This window comes from Rhipicephalus sanguineus, chromosome 8 (genome assembly GCF_013339695.2).
Source record: "Rhipicephalus sanguineus isolate Rsan-2018 chromosome 8, BIME_Rsan_1.4, whole genome shotgun sequence".
NCBI classification, from domain to species: domain Eukaryota; kingdom Metazoa; phylum Arthropoda; class Arachnida; order Ixodida; family Ixodidae; genus Rhipicephalus; species Rhipicephalus sanguineus.
In genome coordinates, this window is record NC_051183.1 from 171,560,631 (window position 1) to 171,572,186 (window position 11,556).

General features: G+C 47.8%; 1 protein-coding gene across 1 annotated transcript in view; it reads left to right on the forward strand.

The window, feature by feature from the left end:
• The window catches only part of LOC119402483 (uncharacterized), a 67,387-nt gene that overhangs the window by 16,721 nt on the left and 39,110 nt on the right, over nt 1-11,556 (forward strand). The gene's annotated exons all lie outside the window — the stretch shown is intronic.

Sequence of the window (11,556 nt, forward strand, 5' to 3'; positions counted from 1 at the left end):
AGTTGACTTGTTCCAGTCGGAGGGAAGTAGAGTATCGGAGTCGTGGAAGCTCATTGTCTAATGCCTGTGCCTCCGCGAGCGAAGACAATGAAAGGTCGGTGGTGCCTGTCGTGGCATTGATGGTAATACGACTGAGAGCGTCCGCTGCACTGTTAAAACTGCCTTTTACATAACGTATGTCTGTGGTGAATTCGGCAATGAAAGCAAGGTGCCGAAGTTCTCTAGGAGTGTGGGTGGCACTGCAGGAACGTAAAGCCGAAACAAGTGGCTTGTGGTCGGTAAGAATGGCAAATTGTCGCCCTTCAAGGAAGTACCTGAAATGCTTCACCGCAAGGTAGGCTGCGAGGAGCTCCCGTCCGAAAGTACTGTATCGGCGCTCAGTGTCGCGTAACTTGCGGGAGAAGAAGGAAATTGGAGCCCATGCACCATTGATCCATTGATGAAGAGCGGCTCCAACTGCTTCTGAAGAAGCGTCCACCATGAGGCTAGTGGGAGCAGTTGGTGAAGGGTGATGGAGGAGGGTGGCCTGGGCGAGTTTGGTCTTAACGGCGGCAAAAGCTTGATCCGCGACCGTGTCCCAGGGAAGTGCGGCTGACTCGGCTTGAGAAGTCGAGAGTAGTGCTTCCAGAGGCTGCAGCAGTGTAGAGCATGTAGGGATGAAGCGGCGATAAAAATTGACGAGTCCGAGAAAACGTCGCAGACTACGTATGGACGTGGGAGGCGGGTACTCGAGGATAGCTTGAACCTTGTCAGGTAGAGGAGTGATGCCATCTTTAGTGATCTGATGTCCGAGGAATGTTATCTCCGAGACTCCAAACTGACACTTTTCTACAATGATGACAAGGTCGTAATCACGCAGTCGAGTGAAAAGCTCACGTAGATGTGCCTTGTGCGTTTCAGCGTCCTTGCTGGCAACGAGAAGATCGTCGATATAGGCGAAACAAAACGGCAAGCCTCTTGTGACTTCGTCTATAAAACGCTGAAATGTCTGAGCTGCGTTTCTCAAACCGAAGGGCATTCGTAAATACTCATAGAGCCCAAAGGGGGTAATTATTGCAGTTTTGGGAATGTCAGAAGGCTCAACGGGAATCTGGTGATAAGCTTTCACGAGATCAATCTTCGAGTATACTGTTGTGCCGGTTAAAAAGGCAGTACAGTCCTGAATATTGGGTAACGGGTATCGATCTGGAACGGTGACTGCATTGAGAGCCCGATAATCACCACAGGGCCGCCAGTCATTGTTCTTCTTGGGAACCATGTGTAGCGCCGACGACCACGAGCTTGATGACGGACGAATGATCTGCAGCTGTAACATATGCTCAAACTCGTTGCGAGCAATGCGAAGTTTATCAGGGCCAAGTCGGCGAGGGCGGCAGTGAACCGGTGGGCCTGTGGTTACGATGCAGTGGGTCACAGTGTGCTTGGGGGTCTTATCCATTGGAGACTGCGTTGTAATCTCCGGAAACTCGTTGAGCAGAGCTGTGTATGGTGACGTAGGCGGTTTCACGAAAGTGGGGTTTAGGGCCGTAGCGCGTGACAGAAAACCATTGACCAATAAGCCGGTATAGCTATCCACCAGGCGACAGCGGTTCATATCCACGAGCAGATGAAAATGCCTTAAGAAATCGGCGCCTAAGATTGCGTAGCGTACGTCTGCTATCCAAAATAACCACTGCAGTTTCCTTTTGAGACCGAGATCAAGGGTCAGAGACTTCTGTCCGTAAGTTGCGATGACCGAAGAATTGATCGCTTGTAAAGGAGTAGACTTCTCGCGGAGACGCCGGTCAGTTTTGGACGCTGGAATTATGCTGACTTCTGCTCCAGTGTCCACCAGCAAGCGAAGACCTGTGGTTCTGTCGGTGATGTGGAAGAGGCGGCTTGATGCTTGGCCTTGATCGCCCGCCGCTGTTATTGACGATCGGCCGGAGCGTTTCCCATGCGCCATGAGCAGGGTGGCACACATCTGCGAGCCGCGGCACGAAAACGCCGGTGATAGTAGCATGTGTTCCGCGGTGAAAAGCGGTGCTCGGGCTGGTGGCGGGGCCGTTGCGGAGCAGGCGACGTGAGAGATGGTCGGTGTGGACGAGGCTGGTCATTTAAGTTGCGAATGCTCAGCAATTGCAGACGCAAGTTGGCGACTTCAGCTGCAAGATCTTTTACCGTATCTCGAAGGGAATCTGCTTCGGAAATCGGAGAGGTGTGGGCAGCGTTTATGACTGCCGGAGCAACGTCCATCATGTCATCGGCCATTTCTGCCAGCTCCGACAGCGTCTTATCCCGAGCTGGGACAAGAGCCATTCGCACGGTAGGTGGAAGACGCTGTAGAAACAACTCACGTAGTATAGATGTTTCCAAGCCGTCCGGCTGGTCCCCAAGCAGATGCTGCAGGTGACGTAGAAACTGTGTAGGACGGCGGTCCCCGAGCTCTTCGTTGCACAGAAGTTGCTGAATGCGCCGATGCTTAGGCGGTACGAGTCGGTGAAGAAGAGCCTGTTTGACTGTCTTATATGGAGTGTCACCAGGCGGGCCCACGAGGATGTCGCGTATTTCGGCCATTGCCTGTGGCGGCAACGCTTCAACGAGGAGCTCATGCTTGCGAACTTCTGACGTGATGCGATGAATGCGGAACTTGTTCTCGACTTGAATGAACCATAAGGAGGGATCGGCAAGCCACAGCTGTGGTAGCGTTATGGTAGTAGTACCTCCAACAACGCCCGAAGAGGGTACATGGCCGGGTGCAGCGGCAGCGGTACCAGGGCTGAGGCCGTCGAGATGCTCACGCTGCTCCATGGAAGGTCGCGTTCGTAGTCCGGGTCACCAATAAATATAGCACACTGAAACGCGGTTCCGAAAACACAGCGCGGTTTATTATTGTATCTCCGCCATTGTTCCAACTACTTCTTCTTCCTCCTCAGCAGACTACCCACTACTAGTTTATGTCCCAACTGCGTCGTGCCAGAAGAAGAAGAAAAGTATGCCACACCGCTTTCTTTTGCAGTGGATGAGTAGAGCAGCTCATCGGCAATATCGTGTCCAGTTTTCTTGAATTCTGCAACGAACACTGAAGTCATCGTGCTGTCTGAGATGTCTTGGCAAATGTGGGGTATCTCGATGGCTCTCAGTGTGGCTTCCACATCGGAATGTTGACTTTGGAGCTGAAGCTCTACGATGCGGAGTCTTTTTGGTGTGCAACTGCTGACGTTGGCAAAAGTGTTGATTACTATAGTAGCAAAGCCAAGACACTTCAACTTCAAACGCCTTGAAAGTGCTTCTGTTACGAATGTACGTTCACTTCCTCCATCGAACGTGCCTCCGATGTAGCGACACGAATAATCTGTCACTGCCCGTGCGCAGAAAGTTTGTAGGAGTACGCAGGTCAGAGGGTCACCCCTTGCATTGTTCTTGGTTGTAGCTGTACATACGGCTGTCCTGCTGCCTTTGACATATTCCTGCGCTCTGCGGCTCAGCTTCTGTGGGTCGCACATACTTGATGCACAACGACCTCCACAGCCCAAGTATGCAATTTACGCCGGTAATCCCTTGCTCGGTGACCTTTACAGGTGCATCAAAAGCACCTCATGTCGGCGGACAGAAGCTTCTTCTTCTCTGATAGCGGTAGGTCTCTGCGGCAGGACTCCGTCAAATGCTACGTAGACTTGCAAAAGGTGCAGTCCGTATCAGAAGATGGTTTTGAAGCTTGGTTGTGAAGCACCGATGACGTTGGGGTCACGCTGTGAAAGCAACGGCTCTTGTCTCTAGGATAAGACGCCTTGTCGCATCCTTTCTGTTCCCCATAGTCACTTTTTTCGAGGCTGTCCAGTTTAATAGAGACAAAGTGAAGACGCTCTAGCTCCGTGTCATGCTGAACATTGTTGTCGGAGCTTTCAGTTTGTGTCGCGCAGGATCGATGATATGCTACGACGATGTCATGTGGTAATGCCCTCAGCAGAACATCGCATAGCTTCATTGACAGACACCTTGCTAACGCCAAGTGCCCCTAGCCCCCGCTTATTAATTAGCACTTGATCGTACAGCTTGTGGAGTTGGCCCACTTCCTTGGAAGACCGCACAGGAGTGAGCCTTCACAGCCTTGAGAAGTACTCCTGCTCCAAGCGCTTTTTGTCACCAAAACATCTTTTCAGCACGACTATCTTGTCTTTGTAACATGCTTCGGTGGTAGGAAGCCCCGCTATAGCAGCCGCCGCGTCTCCTTTCATGAGCCTCAAATAGTAGTTGAATTTCTCGGTCGACATAAGATTTCCGTTCCGGTTGATTATCTGATCGAATTGCTCCCAGAACTCGTTCCACTTGCCCAAGTCACCAGCGAATAGATTAATTGTCAGCTTGGGTAACTTTGCTCCTGGCCTCTCAGCAGGTCCCATAGCCACCGGCACGTGGCGAACTTCGATAGGCGATGCAACTGCAGATGTTTCGCTATGCTGGCGGCGTTAGCTCTGGAGCTTGGCTAGAATGCGGGTCGCGTTATGCTCGTATTCAACGACATTCGCTTACTCCACCTCGAAGGCCACTTATGTGGCTCTCTATTTCATTGTTTTTCGTCAGCTCATCATTGTTGTTCTCGAGCCTCTCATAAATTGATTTGATTTGTTGCACTGTCGTGTCATCATGCTCAAGTAAGGCACTTGCCTCTTGAATAAGCTTGGTGTTCTGGGCTCTTCGCGTGCTCTTCTTCGTCTTGAGCCTGTCCATGGCGGTCAGCTGATCGGTAGGTCTCCGTTGTTCGCGGCTGTTGTTCCAGTTTGTAGCCACCAGTGATGTCCCTTGACGGTAGCTCCCAGCTGTCACCTCCCGGGTTTAACAGCACCAAAATGTGAAATATGTGGAAAAAGAACAGTCGACACGGAATTAAAAGGCCACACTGATATTTATTAACGTCCGCGTGTGCCCAGAACGTCGAAGATGGCTGCTAGCTTTTCTTCTTCGAACGAGCTCACGAGCTCGCTTGCATGCAGTTTCTCTTCTGCTTGTGGGATGGGCGTGGAAAATTAAACATCCTTGATTTTTTTTTTTTCACAGTTTCTGCTCTGACATCGTAAATGTGTTCAATCGAATTCTTGCGAATCATGAAAGAAATGAAGTAGCCACTTTTTCTTACTCGTATTATAGTGGCTAAGGTTGTATCAGAAAATCTTGTATGTAAGCACCTACTATCAACTGACCATAGAGTGCTAAACCTCTGAACGTTCATTTTAAATGGATTACTTTAGAGAGCTTAGAATGACAAAAAAAGGCGCTGTCCGGTTAGAACGCATTATAAAAGAAGGTAGGTGTGCAAACACACACACAAGAAAAGCAACCAAAGCAACACCAATGCCGACATTTGTGTTGTCCTGATGTCTCCTTTGTTGTCTTTGTGTTTGGATGCCTGTATTCTTTTGTAATGGTTTAGAGACTCACTGCTTCTGTGTTTCTTCTGCAGGTTTATTCAAGCACTTCATTGAAGAAACTGCCCACCAAAACATCCCATGTTCTTGCCAGTAGTATGTCCAGCTGAGGAGACAGAAGCTTCAGGATGGTAAATGACCAAACTCTGTAAGCCACACATATGAAGCATTGTAACATTGTAAAGCGCTACTCACATCTCCAATGCAAAATAACAGTTCTGGTGTACTCTACTGCTTGTGTGCCATGTGCAGAATTATATACTGTGTGTTGAGTCGCAAATGTACACTACTCACGGATTCAAACGCAACATCAATTTTTTTAGTATCACAACTGGTATGCTCAATTGCTCGATATAACCACATCATGTCATGACGAATCTGGTCTCTAAAAATAATGTTGGCTCTGATCTTTGTATTCAAGTCGAAATTACGCTGATATGGCCAGAACTGAAGACGGAGGAAACAAAAGTATGTTCGTTACTTAGCTCTAAATTGTCCTATTTCAATCTGTGAGTACAGTACATATGGCAGAAACAGGCAAATAATCTGTGAAAAATTTTTAGGGACCCCGAACCCTTGCATAGAAAAATTTTTGAGGATCCTGAACTCTTGCCTCCTGTCGTTCGGAGCAGAAGAGTTCATTATAACATGATGTTGCCTCAAATGAAAAAGTTCACTTACTTAGGAAAATCCCGCTGTTTTTGAAAGCTGTGCATCGTATCATGGGCATCATGGCCAAGTGCAGAGTCCCTTAGTGATGACTGTATTGCGCAGTAAGGCATGAATAAACCTTAACCATCTGCATGAGACACTCGCAATGAAACAGAAAAGAGTACAGTTGCAGTTTCAATTGTAGCACCTTGTAGCACTTTCTTGTAAAATGTGTGAGCAGGCTTACATAGCATTAAAGTTTGCATGTACGTGTTCTCTGTGCCATGTTTTAGATGCAAAGCATTTCTTGGTGAACCAAAGCCATTTTGAGTGCATCTATCAATCTAGCTGCCTATGCATGCCAACATTAGTGTATGGCGAACATAAGTGACTGGTGACACCCATAAAAACCATGTCCGCATGTCGCGTACAAGATGATTCACAGATATAGTCTGTGTGCTCTCATGGGTGTTTCGTTAACTTGACATTTGCTAAAATTGGCATGCCATGACATGAGTATATGGTGAACATAAACAGCAGGTCATGACATGAATAACATGTCATTTAGGTACGGTCATGAGATACATGGTGAAGTATTGCTGCTGTCATGGTCGTTTCATGTACTTGAATATATAACAAAATTGCATGGCCAATATGAATTGTTAGGTCATGATATGAGTACCACGAAATGCATGCCTCTAGACCAATACCACGGAGCAAGAATTCTTGAGGAGGCGAAACTGCCGCCTCGCTCGGGCGCCCCTTAATAAAGTCACGAAATCGGGCACAGCGCTCCCGCGCCCTCTGTCGTGAGAGTCCGCCAGGGAGAAGGAAAATGCGCGCGTCCCTCTCACCGCGCTCTCCGACGAAGCTCGTCGGTTTCAAGGCCATTTGTCACCGATTTGCCGTTCGCGCCCGATATGGATGTGTTTTTAACGCGACAGCGTTAACGAGCCCGTTTCGCAGAAATACCGGTGTCGGCGTCGGTGGTCGGCGAGGCTAGCAATTGAGAAGGCGATGCGCACAGGGCCCGATTACGCTATCGCGTTCTACTCTCAAAGGCGGAAGCTCAAGCGCATTCGAAGTTTTTGCTGTAAATTCACGAGGAAAAATGGCGTCACATACAGGAAAATTACTAGCGTGATATATTTTGTACAACGTGAAATCTATAATTTTTGATACGTCAACTCACTGAAGTAGGTATAATTTATTTCAACGAATGATGGGACTTACCCTATATGCCATCAATTCAGATTTAGGTTGTTTGCGGCGGCCGCATTTAGATGGAGGCGAAATGCTAAAGGCCCGTGTGCTTACATTAGGAGCACGTTACAAAACCCCAGGTGGTTGAAATTTCACATTGTCTTTTTTTTTTTTTTGAGAACAGCAGACAAGTATCTGGGACAGCGCGCGGAAAGATTAAGGGCACGGCGTCTCGAAACAACACTGGCCGTTTCGGTTTGTCAAGGAGAACTTCGCCACCAAGTTCTCCATAATAGCGCCGCCCTGTCTATGTCACTGTCTCGAGAAGTGCTTCTCGCAAACGTAGTCATGAGGCGTCAGCTGTCGGTCATTTCTTGGTATGCGCGAGCCCACGCTTCCAACCTCACTGGGTCTCTAGAACTTTGAAGGTAATCATTTCCTTGCAGGACGCGTACCCACTGCTGCAGTTCAGCACGACACATTTCCGCCCCATCCTGAAGTAGCACTGGTCGAAATCTGCAAAGCACTCTCCCTTTTCGCGGCGTGAAAAGCTGCGCGCAAACATCGAGGAGTCGGCTCCGCCGGCGCAACGCGCGGAAGCCACTGAGAGCGCTAAAGAGAAAAAAAAAACAGCAAATCGCAAGGGAACTTTCCCTCCCAAGGCACCTACGCATGCGCGCGCAGAACATGCGAGCGAGGAGCGAGGGGCGTGTGCATGCGGCGGCAGACGTCGTCTGCTCATGGGCCGCTACTAGCAGTCGTTTAAGCGCTGTACGGCTATAATTCCGGCATATCGATTAGTAACTGCAGCTAAAGTATCTGTATATCTACCTATGATGTTACAGACAGAATCTTCGAAATTTATAATGTATGAGGCGCTATCACGATTTTTATGCGTCGCGCCATAGAAGAGCATGTTAAAAGATGGCAACAGGCGAAAGCGTCATCTGTCGTGCTCGGCGTAACCGCATTCCGCCGTGACGCTATCGCGCCGCCCTCGCGCGCTGCGCGGCCGAGAGATTCTCCTCCTCAACTACTTCTTTCTCCGGACCACCATTAAAGCCACCATTCCCAATGTCATGGTGGTTGTTTCATCACCTTGCTGTGTTCTCAAAGTACACCAAATGATGTCTTGTTAATGCGAACATGAATGACAGGCATAGGTCGGCAAAAAATGTGGAGCTCACTCAGACTCACTCGCGAAACATATTTTACCCTCAGAGCTCACTCGGACTCAGACTCACCAAACTTTCCTCATCGGACTCACTCGGACTCGGACTCACTAATTTTTCTCAACGGACTCCTCGGACTCAGACTCACCAAATTTTATTCACTCGAACTCACTCAGACTCAGACTCACGCTCGATCTGAGTCTGAGTGAGTCGACTCATGAGCCATTAGCATTTAATATCCTTTTTCTACCATAATGTCAATGCTCTTTAACGCCAATATCTCGCACAATTGGTGCGCTAGTTAGCACCTTTTGATCTCGTACCTTCAAATACGAGTTATCGGAGTTTGCAGTTCAATAAGGACTTTTTTATTGAAAGTCATGACTCACACGAGATATTTTTATCAGTAATTCCCGTGAAAATGTTTGCGGGGGAGGTCAAGGCACCTCCCCCCCCCTCTCCCTCCTCAAATCACGCCTCTGATCAATAAATATTGAGCTGACGTATGAACGGTAGCGCGTTTAAGTATGCGGGAGTATACGAGAGTATAAACGTGAGCTGACATAGGGCTGATAGTAAGGCTAAAGTTGAGTAGATAGGACCATAGGTCGGCAAAAAATGTGGAGCTCACTCAGACTCACTCATGAAATATATTTTGCCCTTAGGGCTCACTCGGACTCAGACTTACCAAATTTTCCTCAACGGAATCACTCGGACTCAGACTCAATAAAATTTTCCAAACGAATCACTCGAATCAGACTCGCAAAAACTTTACTCACCCGGACTCACTCAGACTCAGACTCACTCTCGATATGAGTCTGAGTGAGTCTGAGTGAGTCGACTCATGAGTGAGTTTGCCGACCTATGATGGACAGGTGACGGCCAAATGTTCATGACATGCATGTCACCTTATCATCACATGGGTAGCACAAATTACATTATATAAATGTTGTGAAGCCATCGCGGTTGTTCATTGACATGGTACATGTCAGAATTACGCGGTGGTCAAAAGATCCCAGGCCACTATCGCGTGTAATCCTATGGCACTGTGGCCTGGGGACTTCTGACCACTCCTGTACATATGTGCATGACAAAGATGTCATAGCGAATGACAAGTTTGATTTGTCTCAAAGCCAAAGGATGCATTGAATGGAGCTCCTCACGATTGCTTCACATCACGTCCATTCCCATGGGTGTGGGATTGGCCGATTTTTTTCCATGATGCAATTCACTTTCCCTAATGCCACATACTGAGGGCATGGACAGCAAGCTTGTAGAAGAAAAGATGGAACCTGTCGAATGATAAGTGAAGAACAAAATAACGAGATGTTGATGTAGCGCCAGCAATAAAGGCCACACAATCTGCCATAAGGTGACGAAACACAGAGTGGCAAGGTTTGCCTGTCAGAAACATGCACGGCGTTAGGCTGACGCGTTCACGGCTGTGGACATGCTTTGGTTATTGATGCAAATACAAATGCCTAAACCAATACCTCCTCTTACAAGCTTGTCTTGTGATAATGTAATGGCTGCTTGCATTTGGTTGCAGATAAAAACTAAGGCGCTACAGTTCGCATTACTTCGCGAAAAAACGCCAGGCCTGCGCGGAAAGCGCAGCACAGCCACAGCGAAAGCTGGAAGAGTGGCATTTCTACAGCCCGTTATAAACTCTGTGTGGCTACTAATGCAAGGACACTAGCAATGTACCTACTCTGCCACAAATCATAATTTTGTGGAAGTTGGGAAGCACCCACCACGACATTATTCGTCATTCTGCGGAGAAGCAAGGTACCATTTGTAAGCGTTATGTGCACTTTGTTGATGTGACGGTTAATGACAATGAAGAATTATGGCTGAGCCCTTTGTAATGGGTGGAAGCTTTAAACGACCCACTAATTACCTAATTCGCATTGTGTGATGCCTGGTCGTATTTTACTCTCCCACCACGCTTTATCACGTATGTTAACGTGAGAAAGAGAGAGAGAGGGGGATAAAACTTTATTGAGACCCTGAGGAAATGGATCATGGGAGCCTCATGGGCTTCCTTGGCAACAATAGAAGTGCACTTGTGAGGGAACCCACTACACTATAAATTCATAATTTTTTTGAAGTAGGGAAGCAGCCACTCATGCAATTTTCGTCAAATCTGCGGAGAACTGAGGTACCCGCTAAACACCTTTAAGGTATTATGTGCACTTTGTTGATGCTGTCTGCTGACGATGAAGAATTATGGCAGAGCCCTTGTAATGGGTTGGAAGCATTCAACAACCCACTCGTTGCACAATTCGCATTGTGTGATGCCTGGTTACAGAATTCGCATTGTGCGATGCCTGGTTGTTATTTTACTCTCTGCCACACTAGATTACATATGTTAATGTGGCTCCTTCCCGATATGAGCCTGTACAGGGTCTTTTGCGAAGCAGTTTCAAGCACCAGCATGTCTCTGAGGTAGAATACTGGGCTCCCACGCAGAGGGCCCAGGTTCGAACCTCGTTCCATCTGGATATTTTTTCTATTTCATTTTTTTTTTCTTGTTTCGCGCAGTAGTGGTTACGGACACTGGCGGCGGCGGCGAACAATATGGCGCCAAAAAGGGCCCTGTTGTGATCTCCACAAGCTTTCTCTGTAAAAAGTAAGTGGTCACTTATAGAATGCCAAAGAACTTGAACCAACTCACTGGTTGGCTGTGGTCAGTCATTCTTACTGAAGTTATGCATCAATACCACCATCAGTCATCTTTGACTCTATAATTTTTGTGTGCTGTTAGCACCCAGGACACTAGCTGGGGGAATGAGTAGCAGCTAGTTAAATTCTGTCCTCCTACAGGTCTGTTGCAGTTTTCCTGGGTTCCATGGGCTGTACTTTGGGCCTCTACGACTGATCTGCCATTGAATGCGTCACCACGACAAAGTTAGGTGTGAGTTAAAGATTTCATTTATTTGTTCTTGTCAAAGTCCTGCAAGCTTGAGGCCCATAAACAGTGTTAAGATGAAGGCAAACAAAATGGCACTGTTGTGGCGTCAGGGTGCGCTAAACCCGGATCCATTTGATAGTGTGACTGAGTCTTCGGTTGAGGAACTGATGCTCGGAAGTTTTGAAAATAAAAAATAAACAGTTAATGGCAC